The sequence below is a fragment of the Orcinus orca genome, chromosome 13 (assembly GCF_937001465.1).
Source record: "Orcinus orca chromosome 13, mOrcOrc1.1, whole genome shotgun sequence".
NCBI classification, from domain to species: Eukaryota; Metazoa; Chordata; class Mammalia; order Artiodactyla; family Delphinidae; genus Orcinus; species Orcinus orca.
In genome coordinates, this window is record NC_064571.1 from 56468481 (window position 1) to 56486990 (window position 18510).

Genomic DNA, 18510 nt, shown 5'->3' on the forward strand with positions numbered 1-18510 from the left:
GATCATGTGGCCTGCAATCCACAGCTATTGAGCCTGCATGCCACAACTACTACAGCCCGTGTGCCTAGAGCCTGTGCTCCGTAACAAAGAGAAGCCACCACAATAAGCCCGCGCACCGCAACAAAGAGTAGCCCCCGCTCACGGCTGCTAGAGAAAGCCCGTGCACAGCAACAAAGACCCAACGCAGCCATAAATAATTACTTAATTAAAAAAAAAACAACCTGTATGAGTTCTTCTGTTTAACAAACTTAGAATTTAAAAAAACTGACAATAAAAAGAGAGTTTATCTTCTAATGCAAGTTATACTTAAGTAAAATATATTTCTTAAATAAAAATACTTTCTATGATTGGATACTTTTCAAGTTTAAGGAAAAAAATGACATGCTCACGTACAAGCACAAAGACTGGTACAATAACTGCCTATCAAAATGTGTCTTCCAGGGCTTCCCTGGTGGCGCAGTGGTTGAGAGTCCGCCTGCCGATGCAAGGGATATGGGTTCGTGCCCCGGTCCGGGAAGATCCCACATGCTGCGGAGCGGCTAGGCCCATGAGCCATGGCCGCTGAGCTTGCGCGCCTGGAGACGGTGCTCCGCAACGGGAGAGGCCACAACAGTGAGAGGCCCGCGTACCGCAAAAATGTGTCTTCCAGGATTCTAGATCCACAATTCCTATTTCCATTTTTGTTCATACAGAATCTGAATAAATACTAGTGGTATTAATGCAAATACATGGTAATCTTCAGAGGCCTATTGCTCATTTCAGCATTTCACTGAGTAGCCAAAACATAGCTACCTTGTCCGAAAGTACGACGGCAATAGTAAAATGTGTGAAAACTTTAACTGATTTTGTTTTAAGGTTTTCACTAACCTTGATGGTTCCTGTGCTATATAGACTCTGCTATTGATAGAAAATGCTCATCCCTTTTCAGCTGGTCACCTAATCTTTATAAAATATTGTTGTATTTCTCCTCCCATATCACTACAACACAAACACAGTCACTTCCTTCCTTTACCTGAAAAAAGGAGAACCCTGTGATTACTTAACCCCTATCAGGGAACTCTCCACATCCCTTATGGACCTTACAGAGACTCTCTTGAGTACCCCTGATTTAATTGTGGTGGCTCATCCTTAAAAAGAAAAACTAAAAATTGCCAAGCAGGCTAGTTTAGCACAGTCTTGAATTTTCCCTTGAAATTTAAGCTTCTCACGGAAATTAAATCAGTTCCAATGGCCATATTAATTGCTCTTGCCCAGTGCCAGGTAACAAAAGATAAAACATTTGTACTAATAGTGGGTATTGTTTGGGTTAGTCTATGATTTTAAAAGGCTTTAGAAACAAAGAAGTTTCCTGACCATTACAGGAATCCTTGCAAAATGCACTGTGAAATAAAGAACCTTGAGATGTTTTGCTAGTACCTAAAGAGATAGCCACAATAAAAGTCAGAATTTAACAAAAATCCTTCATGACATTACCCAAAATAGCTGAGAGAAATTAGCCATGATGTAGAACCAACATTCATGGGGTAGTTTTAAGAAGTATTGCTGATGATGTTTCCAATGCATATCTTATTTGCCAAATATTTATAGTTCATTCCCTCATTTCCTTGGGACTTTTCTCAAATATAACCTTAAGAACGAGGTCTTCCCTGACCACCCTATATGAAATAACAAACTTCTCCTTCCCCATCCTGCTTTATATTTATAGCAGTTTGTCTACTGTCTGTCTTCCCCCACTAGAATGTAAGCTCCATGAGGTTCTTTGTTCTTTTCATTCTTGTTATTTTCAGTGCCTAGAGATGTAGGCACTTGATGGGCACAAATAAGTGTTTATTCAATAAAGAAAGTACGCCTTCCTAAGTCCATTGCACTTAGCTTCTCTCATTTATTCATCAAACAAACAATACCTTTTATCTTTCAGGCAGTATGTTGAGATCTGGTGATGAACAATGACTAGACTTCGAGGTGACTAACCTCGAGTGATAGCCTTCAAGGAGGTTATGGTCCACTCAGAGGCAAACTGACAAGTAAATTGACAATTAGAGCACGGTGTAATAAATGCTGCAATAGTGGAAGTACTAGACACTGAACTGTACAGCAGACTCATCTAGCCAACTTTAAGGGAATCAAGGAAGAATTCCTGGTGGAAGTAATATCCTAACAAAGACGTGAAGGACAAGGAGTTACTCCAAGTGAAATATTAGTAGAGTCAAGAGTGTTTCACGCAGAGATTGGTCTCCAGAAAGGTTGAACAGTGAGAGAGGCTGTTGTCAGATTAAAGATTTACGCTCCCCAGAGGCACCGATTTGTGTCATGTCTTACATCATGTTGTTCCCTGTGCTGGGAAAGGCTGGAATGCCACCCTGTTTATAGCTTAATCACCTTTACATCCTGAAAAACCTTTTGCTATGTGGCTTCTCCTGCCTCACAAAAGCTGATGCAGTCACTTGCTTCTTTGTCCCATCCCTATAATCAGTGTTTCCTCGGTTCTAGCCCTTACCAATATTTTTCTTCAACACTAGATGGAATTCCCTAGAGAACAGAAAATATGTCTTATATACTTTGTATCCTTAGGCATTAGGAACTCCAAGAGGCTGGCAGAGAGTAGGCACTCGCTAAATGTTTGTTGAATGAATAATTAGTACTGATTCTGTATGTAATTTCTTGATTCTAGTAGTACTTGGAGAAGACAATGACTAGAAAATCCCAGGACTTTCCTACATCAAGAAAATAATGACTGCAAAGTAAAAACTAATATAAATATAGACATAGATTTTATCTATTTTATCTATCTATCTATCTTCTAGCTCTTACTTGAGTAATAAAGGAGGTGAAGAACCACAAATGTGTCTTATTCCATAAGTTTATTAATATTTGTCTCCAATTAGTTTTATGAAAGCAGAAGCTGAGACGGGGCTTGATGTGCACGATATTAGGGACCAACTTCTGGCTGGAAGGGGAGGATGTAGGATTGGAGCAAGAACTGCAATGTAGGCTCCCCTAAGGCTCAGGAAACGCCATGGAGAGTTTGACAGCACACATGACCCCAGTCAGAGTTGTTCCACAGTGACCACAAGTATATTAAGAACACCATCAGTTGATCAATACTCAGATGGAAGGGTGTGAGCTTGGATATGGCAAACGGTTTAGGGAAACCCTGATGGGAGTGACAGCTGGAAGCTGTCTGGTCACTGAATTCCGAGCAGCCTGGGTAGCAAGTCCTTCCTTGAAGCAGGACCTCTGTATTCACCACAGTCTTATTCCATGAACGTACAGTCATGATTTCAAATGAGGTAGGTTATATTCAAGTTTCCCTAACAAAAATATGTGTATCTAAAAACGTGTGGAAAACACCAAAGATGTATGATGGAAATCAGTATATTGGAATTATACTACAAATACATTTTTCTCAGAGGTATTACTGGATTTGAAGCACTGCCATGTGGCTTCCTTTCTTTAAGTTTGATGGCAATACCTTTAAGTCAGAATTTTGGTTTACTTTGTCCCAAAAGACATCTAACATTTTCCATGGCGGATTGCAGAGCACTCTTTCCTTTGCGGTGCTGTGAATTTCATTTTCCCATCCTTTTTCCATGACCTCAGGAGCCAACTATCCAAACAAACTTCACTTAAACTGATTCATATGGTAGCTCTGTACTTTGAAGTTTAGTGTTGATCATAAAAGAACCATAAAATGATTCTTCAAACTTATTTTAAAGCAATGAAGCCAAATGATTTCTTGAAATATTTTCAAAGTAATAGATATTATTGAAGAATTTTAACATTATAAAAATTACCTTTTAGTGAAAAAAAAACTTTTCCTTTGAATCTAAGATTTTTTTCTCTTGTGCTCTTTTTTTCCTATCCACGTTATCCTAGATCATTCTATTCTGTTGCTCTTTCTTTCTGACTGCATTTCTTACTGGTTCTAACCAATGCTTCAAGTTTTTCTTCCCTAGCTGTTGTCTTTCATAGCTTATACGGATATTACTATCAGTAGGATCTAAAGGTCACCAGTTACACATTAAGGGTTAATATTCCATTAAAGAAGCATTCGACTCTTATAGATATTTGGAAAACTGTCTGCCAGACTCTTAAACCTCAAGACTCTTGAGACTCAGCTGTGCTCCCCTTGTGTACTTAAATCTATAGCTGTCACATGAGGTCATAGTTTTTTTCTTTGTTTTACTCTGCTATAATAGAATGGCATTTGGGTGAGTCCAGCTCAGCTCTTTAGATGCTATTGGAGCACTTGTTTGCAACAGACTATAGCAGGGACTAGAGGAATAAAGATAATCCCAGTCCTCCAGGATTCTGCTCTCTGATGTGGTAGACTTTTGTACCAAGTTCAATGCAATAGAGAGCTATACTCAGTGTTCAATGAGAAGACAAATAAAAGACACCTAACTCAATATAGAGGCCTAAAAAAGGTTTCTAAAGATGATGACAGCTGATTTGAGTGTTAAGGGATGTTTAATAAGAGTTATCCAGTTCCATATTACTAGAGCATCATGCGGGGGGCACAATAGGGGGTCCATAAGAGTAATATATGCCATGCCAAGTAGCATCTATTGTACTCTATAGGACATGGGGACCACTTTTTAAGCAGAGAAGTGCCTTGTATTTTTGAAATATCATTCTCACTGGCATGACATGGAGGATGGCTCTAAAGCAGTGGTTCTCAGTGTGCCCTGGACTAGCAGCTTCAGCATTACCTGAGGACTAAGAAATGCAAATTCTCAGGCCCTACTCCAGACCTACTGAATCAGAAACTCTGGGATTGGGGCCCACCAGTCTGTGTTTCAACAAGTCCTCCAGGTGATTTTGATCCAGGCCAAAGTTTGAGAATCACTGCTCTAAATCAGCAGGAACATTTGACAAAGTCTGGAGCGGGGCTCAGATTAAGAAGGAATTCACCTCGGGTGCAAAATTTAAGAGGGTGCCAAAATCCTCAGTAACCAAGATAATATGTTAATGTAACATTTTGAAAAAATTAAAATGAATGCCAAAAATTCACAATGTTGTGTTTTAGGGCCCTGTATTATTGTGCAATAGGAACAGTTGTTTCCAATCTGCTTGGGGTTCCCAGGGCCCACATAACTGTCACATTTCCCAGCAGGTGAATTGGGTAATGTGGTGTTCAGGCCTGGCTTCAAGGGTGTGAGACTTGTGCAGTTGAACATGGCCCCACATGCAGAAGGACCCCACACTTAGAGGGGCCCCCCAATTGGTTTACTGCTCTGCTGTCACTGTCTTGAAATTCTTTATAATTTTTAAAGAAGGGGCCCTGTAGTTTTAGTTTGTACTGGGCCCTGCAAAGTTTCTCTGGAATGGTTTCTGGATGTCTTTTTGTTTTCCTTCAAATTTTACATTAGCATAGAAGAAATTCAGTCTTCTTGCTGTTGTAGGACTTTCATTAACTTGTTCCACGTGGTTCAAAATATGATAGGACATTTTGATAACTGTATATAGGGCACAGATTTTTCCTTTTGCCTCAGGCTCCAACATGGCCCAACACAGTACTAGTCCGGAGACATTTTTCTCACGACAAAGGTGTGCTACTGACATCTAGTGGGTAGTGACCAGGGATGTTTCTAAACATCCTACAATGCACAGGACAGCTTCACAAGAAATCATTTCGTCCAAAATGTCAATGGTGCCAGGGTAAGGAGGTTGTTAGCAGTGTCTTGAATTGGGACAATGATAGCAAATATGGAACTATCTAGAACTTGGTGATTAGTCAGCTGGGAGGGAGTGGAGTTCAAGGGAAAGAAAGATTCTCAGAGTTTTTGCTTGTTTAGGGCACAAGTTATATGGAGAATTCGGGGGAAGGAGCTAGTTAGTTAGAAGTAAAGCAAAAACGGATAGGAGTTTGAGGCAGGGCATCCAAATAGAGATGTTCATTTGAAGGCCAGCATCTGAAGCTCTGAATAGAGAGAGTTTAGAATGGTCAACAGGTACCTCTATTATGGTCCTCTGCCCTACCCAAACCTTTAGGACAATTCCACCCCTCCTGCTTCAGGGAATGGACACCACAGCTCAACCAGAGGAAAAAGAAGGCAATTTTTGGCTTTTTAAGTCCCACATGATTTTTCTGAAACCCATGGCAGAGAAATAGTTTTGTGTATTTCAAATTTTTTAAGCCCTAAAGAGCACAAGGTATAGAGTTCATTGTCATGCTATAAGTAACAGGCTGGGATAACAGGCAAGTCCAAGTGCTTTTCTCTGAGATGAAATAAAAATTCCTCAAGTGGGAGAAAGGGAGGGACAAAGGGGACGTAGGGGAGAGGATGACTGGGACAATGGGATTGGGTCAGGGGCACCAAGTGGACAGAGCAGAATCAGTATCAGTAGCCAGCACATCCCCACTTGCAAAGGCAGCCCTCTTTTCCAATAGCTAAGACTACTTGAAGGCCCCAGGATAGAAATAAAGCCCCATCGCCTATTCTTGGGTAGAGCTGAAGGGATCCACAGTCCATTACAGACAAACGCCAAAGTAATCTCCAGCTTCTTCAGTTACATTTACTAGGCAAGTTTCTCTAGAACTGTTCCTGGGTGACTTGTTTTTCTTCTTCAATTTTTATATCAGCAGAGAGTGAATTCACTTTTCACCCTAAATATTTTCAAACTTTTTATTGCCATCAATAAAAGGCAAGGATTTTTCTTTGTTAAGTTTAGGGGATACATTTTCTAGTTACAAGATAATTTTCTACAACATTTGTTTGTTTATTCTTTAACTATACACCTGTGGGTACCTCTGAAGGCAGAGATGTTGTCTTGTTCAATATCATACCACTAGACCATGGCACAGTGCACACAACATAGTAGGGGGGTCTGTAGTGGATGCTGCGACGTGCTGCCCAGATCTCCACTTTACCACCAAGGCATTCATTCCCTCAGATGTGGCTAGTCTCAGCTGCGATGGCTCATTACCTGATCCAATACCTGGTTCATGCAGGACAGAGGCTCTGTCCCTTGCCAAGCCAACGCCAGAGCTCTCAGTAGGATTGGCTAAGGCCTCTGTAGCAAATTCATCCCCTTTCAACCCTTTCTGACCAGTTCTGTTTCCCTCAAGTCCTTACAAAAGTTGTTCTCAAGAGTATTCCCCAGTAACCCTCCTTTATGCAAATCTCTGCCTAGAATCTGTTTCCTTAGGAACTGACTTAAGATAATGTTTAATAAATATTCGTTGTCTAAATGGATGAAGGGGTTCTTCCATTGTAAACTATGAGGTTCCTCACCCTAAGCAGAAATAATTGTGGAAAACTCTGACCTTTATTTGTAGACTTAACATTTTATTTTTATCATCTCAGGCCCTAAAAGTCAGAGCTCACACTCAAATCATTCACTCAGCTTCTGGGTCATGCGTGACTTTTCTATGATGACAGTATCAATACACAGTTGTTTTAGTTATATTGTCATTTGGTCACCAGATGGCAGAGGTGACATGCAGAAAGCCACTCTTTCTGGCCCTGGGTCACCCACTCCAGGATTTAACATTAAACCCAAATTACCCATTTAGTACCATTAATTCCCCAAGACCTTGTTATTACGGCATTGTTTCATTTTGTAGGAAAGTGTCACCGACACACTTGGCCTCATTTGCATATAAAAAGGAGGGTTTCAAATATAATGGAAAGAGCCCTGGACTAAGCATCTGAACCACTGCACATTGGCCATTTGTTCCATTTGAATATATTTCTCCATCAGTAAAATGAGAATCCCAGCCCTGCCTGCTTTAAAGGTCTGTGGTTAAGGAACAAATGAAAATGACTGGGGTTGAGGGAAGGGGTCTGGTTGAAGGGACCACATGTGTTCCTCCCTAGTCCAGGAGAGCTCTGAGTATGGGGGGCCAGGATGGCGTCCTGTAGGAGGTGGAGGGACTTTGCCTGGCTTCTAGGGTGAGGGGCTAGTCTAAGCCAGACTCCTGGGCTGGGCAGTTACTCCTCCTCTTGTAGCATCCTCTGAGGTATGCTCCCTTCCTAGAACAGCACAAATGTTTCCTGCATGCTGCGGTGCATGGTTTATTTCTTCCAGGAATCCTCAACTCCTGCCCTTCTTGCTTGTGTGGGCTACCAGACCAGGAAGAAGTAGCTGGGTTTGCACAAATTTTTCACAATGCTATGGGATGGACCCTCACTGCCCGAATTTACCCATTTCCACACCAAAGACCAGGCATAGGCAGAGGCTAGCGCCAGCCAAGCCAGGAGAGCTTGGTTCAGGCTTACATGTGCCCGCTAGGTCTCCCGTAGGAGACCGCAGCTGTCTGCCAGACCTGGCCCTATAGGAACCACCTGCGACCAGAAGGCCGTGATGAAAAATGCAGCGGTGCCGAGGAGATGCCACAGGACTCGGTGGAGTGCGGTACTGGGGGCTGGAGAAGTACGACCTAGAGGAGGGCACTGCGGCCCCAAACCGCAAGGAGTCTGCTAAGAAGTACACCCCCACCTGGCGCTGCGTGGAGGGGGAGGAACTTCGGTACTCACGTGACACGGGATACCCAACACCGCATCCACTTCTACCTCTGGGCCAAGTGGCCATTCTTCCGTTCAAATCCGACTGAAAACGTGGATTGTGCCGGGCACCCAGGGATCTACCCACAAATAGGGACTGCAGCCTAAATTCCAAAGACCAGAGACTGAATCTTTCAGCCTTGCTAAGAGAACACCTTGATCTTTGAACCTTTACTGCGATCTTTTGTACTGGTGCTGTCGGTACTAGTTTGTTGTGGTTAAAAAGCAACTAGCGGGGCTTCCCTGGTGGCACAGTGGTTGAGAGTCTGCCTGCCAATGCACGGGACACACATTCGTGTCCCGGTCCGGGAAGATCCCACATGCCGCGGAGCGGCTGGGCCCGTGAGCCATGGCCGCTGAGCCTGCGCGTCTGGAGCTTGTGCTTCGCAACGGGAGAGGCCACAACAGTGAGAGGCCCGCGTAATGAAAAAAAAAAAATTAATTTCTATTCTTTAAATTAAAAAAGGAATAGAAAAAAAGCACCACACAAAAATCCCAGCTACACAGGGTTTAGTTTCACCAGCGCTAAGGCTGTCTGAGCTAAGGGGCTGAGGGCAGCCTGCCAGGTGAATACCCTGGAGCTGGTCTGGCTTTGACACTGAGGTCAATGGAGGTGTGCAGCTTGGTGTCCACACTCTTCTTTTTCAGTTAGGGAGTGTATTAGTTTCTTATTGTTGCTGTAACAAACACTACACACTTGGTAGCTTAAAACAACACACACTTAAAAATTTTTTTATACTTCTGGACGTCAGAAGCCTGAAATGGGTCTTATGGAGTTAAAAATCAAGGTGTCAGCAGGGCTGTTTACTGTCTTTTCCAGTTTCTAGAGGCTGCCTGCATTCCTTGGCTCGTGGCTCTTTCCTCCATCTTCAGAACAGATCCTGCTAAACCCTGCTTCTGTTATCATATCTTTTTCTGACTTCAATCCTCCTCCCTCTCATGAAGACCCTTGTGACTGGGCTCACCTGGATAATACAGGATAATCTCATCTCAAAATGTGTTTAATCACATCTGCAAAGTCCCTTTTACCATGTAAGATAACACATTCACAGGTCCAAGGATTACCACATGGGCATATTTGGGGAGCCTTTATTCAGCCTATCATAGGAAGTACTGAAAATTAAGTGAGGGGCAGTGAGCCCAAGAGGGCTTGTGGTTGAGAGTCAAGTATGAATGGGAAAAATAATAGACCATTTATTGTGCATGTATTCTGTTCCAGAAACCCTGATAGGCACTTACCATGTGCTATCTCATTTAATTCTCACAAAAATGTAGCAAAGTAGCTATTATTACAGCCATTTTTAAAAGATGAGAAAACTGAGGCTGAAAGATCTTAGTTTACTAGTCAGTGGTAAAGCTTCACACTTGGGTCTCTGACTCAAATCCTTTCTCTTAACCTCTAGAAAAATCAGTTTTCTCATTTGCAAAATGGAGACAGTAATTAGCTCATACATTTGTGTGAGGATTAAGTGAGCTGACCTCTGTGAAGGGCTGAGAAGAGGTGTGACTCGTGGTGAGTGCCCCATTAACACTGGCCTTTATTGTTACCATCTGCCAGAGCTAACCTTCCCTGGTCCCTCCTGGCTCAAGTCCCTCCTCTCTCAGGCAGGCAGAGCCTCACCCAGTTCTAAGCCAATTCTGCCCAAAGTAGGCAGAAGCTCTGACAAAGTAACCCCAGGAAAAGTAGGCTGTAAGCTCTGAAATTAGTGTGCTGCTGGAGAGCTGGTACCATGAGACACTAGGGTGGAGCATTCAGTTGAAAGAAGATACTATTTTTGTGTGATATTTAAAATAAAGTTGAATGGCCCTTTTTGTAGTCTTTCTAACAAAAGTGCCTACGGAAGTGAATTGGGTTTTTCCTGAAAGGGGCAAGAGTGTTAACTATGTTTACTCACACCCCAAAATGCTCCAAGCAGCTACTCTGCTGGATCTCAACTCAGTCCTGCCAGAGGCCTAGGACCACTAGGAGTGTCTTCACTCCAAACAAAATCCTAGAAATCATCCCCGATTCCTGTCTTTCACTTATTACTATACTCAATTAGTCACTGAGTTCTGTCCATTGGGCCTTCTAGTCATCTTTTAAATCCATTTAAGTACCTTTCATGACTATGCCATTTAAGTACCTTTCATGACAAGTAGAGCAGTTGAAAAAGAGTATTTGGGGGTACTGAAATACTGCGCGTCCGGAGTCTGTGCTCCGCAATGGGAGAGGCCACAACAGTGAGAGGCCCGCACACCGCAAAAAAAAAAAAAAAAAAAAAGTGTGCAAATAATAAACTGGTGCAGCCGCTATGGAGGTTCCTTAAAAACCTAAAGATAGAGCTACAATATGATCCAGAATTCCCACTCGTGGGCATATATCCCTCAATGTTTGTAGCAGCACTATTTACAATAGCCAAGATATGAAAGCAACCTAAGTGTCTATCGACAGATGAATGGATAAAGAAGACATGGTGTATGTGTGTGTACGGGGAATAGAATATTACTCAGGATACACACATAATGGAACATATTACTCAGCCATGAAAAATGAAATATTGCCATTTGCAGCAACATGGATGGACCTAGAGAATATCAAACCAAGCGAAGTAAGTGAGACTAAGACAAATATTATATGATATCACTTATATGTGGAATCTAAAAAATAATACAAATGAACTTATTTACAAAACAGAAACAGACTCACAGACAAAAAAAACAAACTTATGGTTACCAAAGGGGAAGGGGGGGAGGGAAAAATTAGGAGTGTGGGATTAACAGATGCACACCACTATATATAAAATAAACAACAAGGACTTACTGTATAGCACAGGGAACTATATTCAATATCTTGTAATAACCTATAATGGAAAAGAATATATATAACTGAATCAATCACTTTGCTTTACTTTTGAAACTAACACAATATTGTAAATCAACTATACTTAAAAAAGGAAAACAAACTTAACACAATCTTTACCTTTTCCAAGAGATTCTATATTTTACAAACTTTGTTTTCTTCCCTTGCAGGACCCAGCAGAGTCCTACTCTCTAAAATTTATATTAAACTTTCCATCTCTTCCTGTGCTAGAGATTTCTTCTCCAGATGTCCCAAAGAAACAGTGGTAGGTATCTACAAGTCCCCTCCTCTGGAGAGGACGGAGAATTGGGATTGCCATATGGACTGGGTGATGCAAATCTTCCTCATTGGTCTTTCTCAGATATAGTCCATACATGGGCTCCCAAATGATAGATGTTTTGGGGTGGCAGAATAATGTGGGGGAAATAAGACTGCTTTTTGCAACAAGAATTAAAAAAATATATTTTCTTTTCAAAAGCATTTTAATCAAAGATGATGCTATGTATTTAAAATTTTTGTGTTTTCCCATCTGTGCCCAACACAATTGCTGCCTTTCTTCAAAATGACAATAATAAAATTCAGCTGGTAAAAAATATTAACTTTTCAGTAATTTGAGGGTGTTCCAATTAGCAACTCTACAACCTACAAAAACAAGCCTTAAAAGAAAACTCTATTAAACTAGTGTTACACTAAAGTTTAAGAAGAAAAAAAGTTCACTCATAATGTTACCAGCCTGATTAACTGCTTTTCAAAACACATTATTTTCCAACTCTTATTCACAGTATCCACATTTTTTTATCAAGTTGTAAACATAATGTATATATGATTTGCTGTTCTAATATTTCTGGGTCATATTATTTTATAACTATTTTCCTTATGACTTAATTTTTAAGTTACTCACTGAAATTTTCTTTTAAAGTTTAAATATTTGATTATTTTGTAAAAAGTATAAGCAGCACTATGAATTTTAAAAACATAATATTGAGCAATTTTCATAAACAAAGTAATTTTCTATTTGAATGTTATGCTTCATAATAAATATAGCATTTAAACTGAGCTGACAAGCTATTCTAACTCACTTTGGGTAGAAGTCAATAAGCTAAAATCTATTTGTAAATATTTGTTTTATGTATTTTTCTGGATGAATTCTATATTCCACATGAAAAAATATGCTATCATTCAAATGGTGCAGAAATAAACAACATGGAAAGTGAGGGTCTCCTGTAATTCTACTCCCAGGAAAACCATTGTCTGGTGAACATTCATCCTGGCTGAACTCCTTATTGAAAGGTGGAAGTAATTCTGTAGTTTGCTGCCACATAGTGGTAAGGTAAGCATCATTGCACATTAACACTGGAAAAGAACTTGATGGTCTATTATCCTAACCCAACAAGTATATTTGCTGAGTTACTCACGCTAGGCACTGTACTAGTCAATAAGGACCTAAAGATGGCTCCTGTCTTGGAAAAGTTCAGAAGTTAATAGGAAGACTGACAAGCATACAAATAACTAGCATGTCCCAACAAAGTGACAATGCTGAGACAAAGTGACAATGCTGAGACAAAACTACTGGCAGTAAAAACAAGAATTTCTTGTCAGGTTTCACTGAGGAGGTGACATGTGAGATGTATCTTCAAGTGTGAGGAAGTTTTGCGGGTGGGAATAAGAAAGACCTTCTGAGGGACTTCCCTGGCGGTCCAGTGGTTAAGACTTTGCCTTCCAGTGCAGGGGGTACGGGTTCTATCCCTCCCTGGTCAGGGAGCTAAGATACCACATGCCTCCCAGCCAAAAAACCAAAACATAAAACAGAAGCAATATTGTAACAAATTCAATAAAGACTTTAAAAAATGGTCCACATCCAAAAAAAAAATCTTAAAGAGAAAAATAAAAAGCAAGAAAAACCTTCCAAGCAGAGAGCACAGTGCATGAAAGATCAGTGCTTTCAGGGAATACTGAGAAGGTCCCACAAGTTGGAGGCTGGTGTTTGGTGAAGGAAAGAAAGAATACATAAAAGAGCGCCATCATGTGCTTTTAAGTAGGGAAGGGATAAGATCAGAGTTCTTTAGAAAGGAAAAGTTTGGGACTTCCCTGGTGGCCCAGTGGTTAAGAATCCGCCTGCCAATGCAGGGGACACAGGTTTGATCCCTGGTCCTGAAAGATCCCACAGGCCATGGAGCAACTAAGCCCGCAAGCCACAACTACTGAAGCTCGCACGCCTAGAGCCCATGCTCTACAACAAGAGAAGCCATCTCAATGAGAAGCCTGTGCACCGCAACAAAGAGTAGCCCCCTGCTCTCTGCAACTAGAGAAAGCCCGCACGCAGCAACTAAGACCCAACGCAGCCAAAAATAAAAATTTTTTAAATCAAAATAAAATAAAAAAAGAAAGTTTGAAGAACATCTAAAATGTGCCTCATTCATAACAAACCTAACAAACCTTTTTTTTTATTTTTGTTTTTTTAGGGAATCTGCTTAATTATTAAAATAAATATTTACATTGAGAATACAGTTAACTTAGTAGCTTTCTTCACATTTTTGAGAGTCACAGAAGTTTCATTCATGTTTTAAGCAGTTAAGATGGTAAAGATTCTACTTCATAGGAAATGAATTACATTCAATGACTTCTCACAACAGTCAACTGGAAGATTATTCCATTGCTTTTGAAGCAATGGTTGGGCTGGCATCTGTGATAGTAGCCAAATAAATGAAATTTCTGTGTAACACATGCTGGTACTGGGTGCACTCATTTGCCTGGCCTTTGTTCTGATACTCCATGATACAGCAGATCAGCTGGTCATTCTCCTCTAGGACCCACTGGATCATTTTGATTGACTTCTGCCCTGCCTCTCAGCCAGTCTGGTATGAAGGCTACCAACATCCTGGGAAGCCAGGTTGAAACCCAGTCTCAGGCCCCACGGATCCTCGTGCATCTAGTAAACCTAGTTTTATGTTTAAATTCTGTGGCTGTCTTCTATGAAAATGTATGTCATTAAAGGCAAATAAGTTTGTAAGAACACATGAGCATTAGTGTTTCCTTAAGATATACTGTGGAAATTATAATCAAACAACTCGTAAACAAATCATTCCTTAGTTGTGATCTATTAGTTAGTACATTTTAAGTATCAAGAGAAATTTGTAGATGTGTTATAGACTGTGGTAGCTAGCCTCCAAAGTGGCCCCCCAACTATACTGGCCTCCTGGCATTTATGGGTTGGTGTAGTCCCCTCTCACAATGAATAGGACTGAACTTTGTAATCAATGCGATATTGTTGACATGGTGTGGGACTTCTGTGGCTAGGCCATAAAAGCCATTGAAGCTTCTACCTTGCTCTTTCTGGGGAAGGCCAGCTACCATGTTGTGAGAAAGCTCAAGCAGCCTGGGGGAGAGGCCCACATGGGGAGGAACTAAGGCCTTTTGTAAACAACAAGCACCACTGAGTTAAGTCATCTTGGAAATGGATCCTCCACCCTTAGTTAAGCCTTTGGATGACTGCAACCTCATGAGAGACTCCTGGCCAGAAAATATCATCTTATATTAACAAACAATAAAATATTCATATTCATACTCTAGTATATGCTTTTGGATTTCATTTTAGACATGAAGCTATTAAATAGGGCTTATTAGGAGGGATTCCTTAATTATGTAAATCACCATACACTACTGGCAGATTATTCTCATAAAGTGTGTTTTTTAAAATGTAAGGGTGACTCTGAGACTGACAGACTCCATTGAGATTTTCAGTTATGGAAAACAATACCTATTATAGTAGATACCTGTGATTGGAGTGAAGTTTATGAACAAGTATTAAATGAGTAGGCAATTAAATCCCTTTTTTGTGGTTTTAAAAGGTGAAATTTTAATTATTCAAACATCCTTTCAAATGTAAAAGAACTTAAAAAAATCATTATGTGTGAAAATGTGTTATTAAATAACTATAAAAAAATTCCCTTCCCTACTTGAAGGGAAAATGCTGCTTTAACAGGTACATATTTAAAGTAAAACTACACTTAACAAAACACAGATATACTGATTACTTTTCATGATTTTATGTAGTCCACTTTTACCATAAGATGCCATTTAAGTGTTTTCTTTTATACTTTTATATATCAAGGATTACTGATTCTTTAAAAATTCCCTTGGACTACATTTTTACAAATAAAATATATAGCTACTTAAAAAAAGGTTCATGGCCCAAATTCATGCTGTGTTCTGAAAAGACCCAAGCAGAGAATTTAAAGTGGTCTCAATTTGGTGGTGCAAGTTGACTCCAAAAAAAAAGCTCTTTTCCAAACACGTTACTCTTTCAGTCTTTAAAACCTGAACTTTCTCTTGCCTCTATTTCCCCTAGGAGTTACCATTCCATTTATTTGCCACTGTGTACTATACCGCCATTGTCGCTGCTTGATCTTGTCACTGTCAATTCCTTTCCTCCCAGTCTCTTTTAAACTCATTCAAATCCCCTCCAAGCAAACTTTTGCCCTGATCACTCTATGAATGGCAACTTCATCCTTCCAGTTGCTCAGGTCAGAAATCTTGGAATCATCTTTGACTCTTTTCCTCATACTCCATATCCCATCCTTCAGAAAATCCTGTTGGCTTACTTCCAAATCATATCCTGAATTTGTCCACTCTTCACACTTTCCACTGCTACCTTCCTGGTCTGAGCCACCAGCATCTTGCCTGCTTAGTTTATAGCAATAGCCTCTTCGCTCATTGAAGTGGGAAGTCTTCCCACTTCCACTAAAGTCTTAGTCTCAACAAAGTAGCTCCAGGGACTCTTTTGAAATGCAGATTAATCCTATCACTCTTCTGCTCAAAATGACTCCCCATTTCACTTACAGTAAAAGTCCTTGTAAGGCTTTACATAATTGAAACTCCCTTGTTTCATTCCCTATAACCTATACCTTTGCTGGCTTGGCTCTAGCCACACTGGCCTCCTTGCTGTTCTTCCTCACCAAGCTCCTGCCCTGACACACCTCTGCAGTGGCTGTTCCCTCCACATGGAATGCTCTTCCTCAGGGTATCCACATCTCTCGCAAATCCTTACTCCAGGAGGCCTACCCTGACCACTCTATTTAAAATGGCAACAGATCTCCCCCTCACTCTCTTCTATTCCCCATTTTTTCTATGGCAGTTACCACCTTTGCACATACATGTTAATTGTGTTTGTTTGCCTCCTAGCTCATGCTCTCATTTTGTGGGGGGAAGACTCACAACGTCTTACTCTCAAATGCCCCTTACTTTCAAATGGTTGGGCCAAAATTTAAAAAGGGTTGTAATCCATTGATCGTTACGAAGTTACTTCAGTGAGACTGAAACATATATTTAAAAAAGGAAAACACTTAAAAATGGTGTTAAAAAACAAAATTCAACCAAGTAAATGTGAAGATCTAATTGGCTTTATTCAATGATTTATGAACCAGGCAGCATCCCATCTAGTAAATAGGAAGGCACTCCTTCAGTGGTACAAAATGGAAAGCTTTTATAGAAATGGGGTGGGACAAAGAAGTTATGAGTAAAGGAAAAGAAAGGATTGTTTCAGGTAAATTATCTCTCTAGTGCTGATAAGCAATTCCAGAAATTCTGTTCTTGAGACAGGCTGAAACTGCCATTAAGTCTTGGTTTGCTGTCCTGGGGGCTAGTGGCTCCACCTTGAGCCTGTTGTTTCTTTCTTCTCCTTTTTTTAAAAAAACGATGGTTAAGATGGTAAATTTTGTTATGTGTATTTTACCATAACTTAAAAAAAAAAGAAAATATCAGAGCACATAGCTCTTGTAGAATAACAAATATTTCAAGAAAGTTTTGTTTCAGTTATATATGTGTGAGTACTTAGGTGTACTTGGTTTAAGGTACAATGTATTTCTTACTATCAGTCCCAGTCAAAATTAGAAAAAAATTGCTGTAGAGGAAGTTCTACACACACTCATCAGCTGACATGTAAAAGACACTTCACAGCAGTATTGTTAGTGCAAAACCTGGAAACAATCCAAATCTCCAGAGGACTAGAATGGATAAATGTGGTATATTAAACAATGGAATACTATACAACAGTGAATGAAAGAACTACACAGACCTGCTTTTCTGTGGATGCCAAAAGCAATGCTGAGAAGCAAAGTCCTGGAGAAAACAAACGATTCCACATACAAAGCTCAAAATCAAACAAAATAAGATCTGTTTAGTGATACATACACAGGTGATAAAACTACAAAGAAAAACAAACGAAGGTGAGATAAAATTCAGAAAAGTAATGATTAAAAACTTAAAATCATCAATCTGACTAAAGGTTTGGGGAACTGGAATGTTTCTCTGTATTTCCCAAATTAATTGCACTTGAACATAACCTCCGTGTCTATTTCTTGATCTTACCTCCGTCCCAGCTCCTAGTGTAGAGGTTGGCACCTACTTATTTTATGTATTTTTAAAGGGCCGAGCCATCTGATAATTTGGTTTTCTGCATAATATATATACCCTAAATAGGATAACTTTCAAGGATAGCGCCTGGTAACAGCTCCGACAATAGCATTCATTAACTGTTTGCTGAATGAATACCTGTACTGTGGCATACGTTAGTTCATTTCCGTACTTCGCATCTTAGTCAAAATTCTTACTGTGGCTTCAGTTGACTGCCCGTTCCATCCCCTACCCCCTCTCACAGGCTCTAAAGTCATCAGGCTCCTGATTCTGAAGGCCCGGAGGCAGTTTTCTCCCTGTCTCTGCGCTGAGGAAGCTGAGAGGGAGAAGGTGGAACGTCTGGGTTAAGGCAAAAGTGCTTCCCAGGGACTCAGGGGTGTGGAGGCCACTGTCAAAGCTTACTTAAGGGTAAGGAGGCGGGCAGGGTTCGCCCTAGCGGTTCAAGTGAGGTACCGCGCGCACTCTTTAAAGTAGGGTCTGACCAAACTCACTAACACCGGTTCTCCGGTGACATCACCACCCCTCTGGACTCCTGATTGGAGGAGTTCATTGGCTCAATTCTCGCGATGATTCTCCCTCCAGGTCCTCTTCCTTCCCTCCCCTCGCCCCGACCCGGTAGTCGACTACAGACCACGCTGTGAGCAACAGAGACACCGTAGAACTAGACCAGCTTCCGGGACTCGTCTTGAGGGCTGCGACTCTTCTCGGACTCTCACGGGAACGAGGTTTGGCTCCCAGGCGTCCTGCTTG

General features: G+C 40.8%; 2 protein-coding genes and 2 pseudogenes across 3 annotated transcripts in view; 2 read left to right on the forward strand and 2 right to left on the reverse strand.

Annotated features, from left to right (window-relative positions):
* PLEKHH2 (pleckstrin homology, MyTH4 and FERM domain containing H2) overlaps positions 1-8710 on the reverse strand; it is a 131600-nt gene extending 122890 nt beyond the window's left edge. The window contains exon 1 of the mRNA XM_049695984.1: positions 8484-8710. The gene's annotated coding sequence lies outside the window, so the exon portion shown is untranslated. The remainder of the gene's footprint in view (positions 1-8483) is intronic.
* LOC101279521 (dynein light chain 1, cytoplasmic-like) lies at positions 7855-8560 on the forward strand (annotated as a pseudogene).
* Positions 8711-10843: 2133 nt separating the features above from the next.
* On the reverse strand, positions 10844-15093 carry LOC125960821 (SS18-like protein 2; annotated as a pseudogene).
* A 3119-nt stretch (positions 15094-18212) lies between these two features.
* Positions 18213-18510, forward strand: part of THADA (THADA armadillo repeat containing) — a 314026-nt gene continuing 313728 nt past the window's right edge. The window contains exon 1 of one of the 2 annotated variants that reach the window (XM_033419175.2): positions 18213-18485. The gene's annotated coding sequence lies outside the window, so the exon portion shown is untranslated. The remainder of the gene's footprint in view (positions 18486-18510) is intronic. The other variant, XM_033419174.2, reaches the window with a different exon arrangement.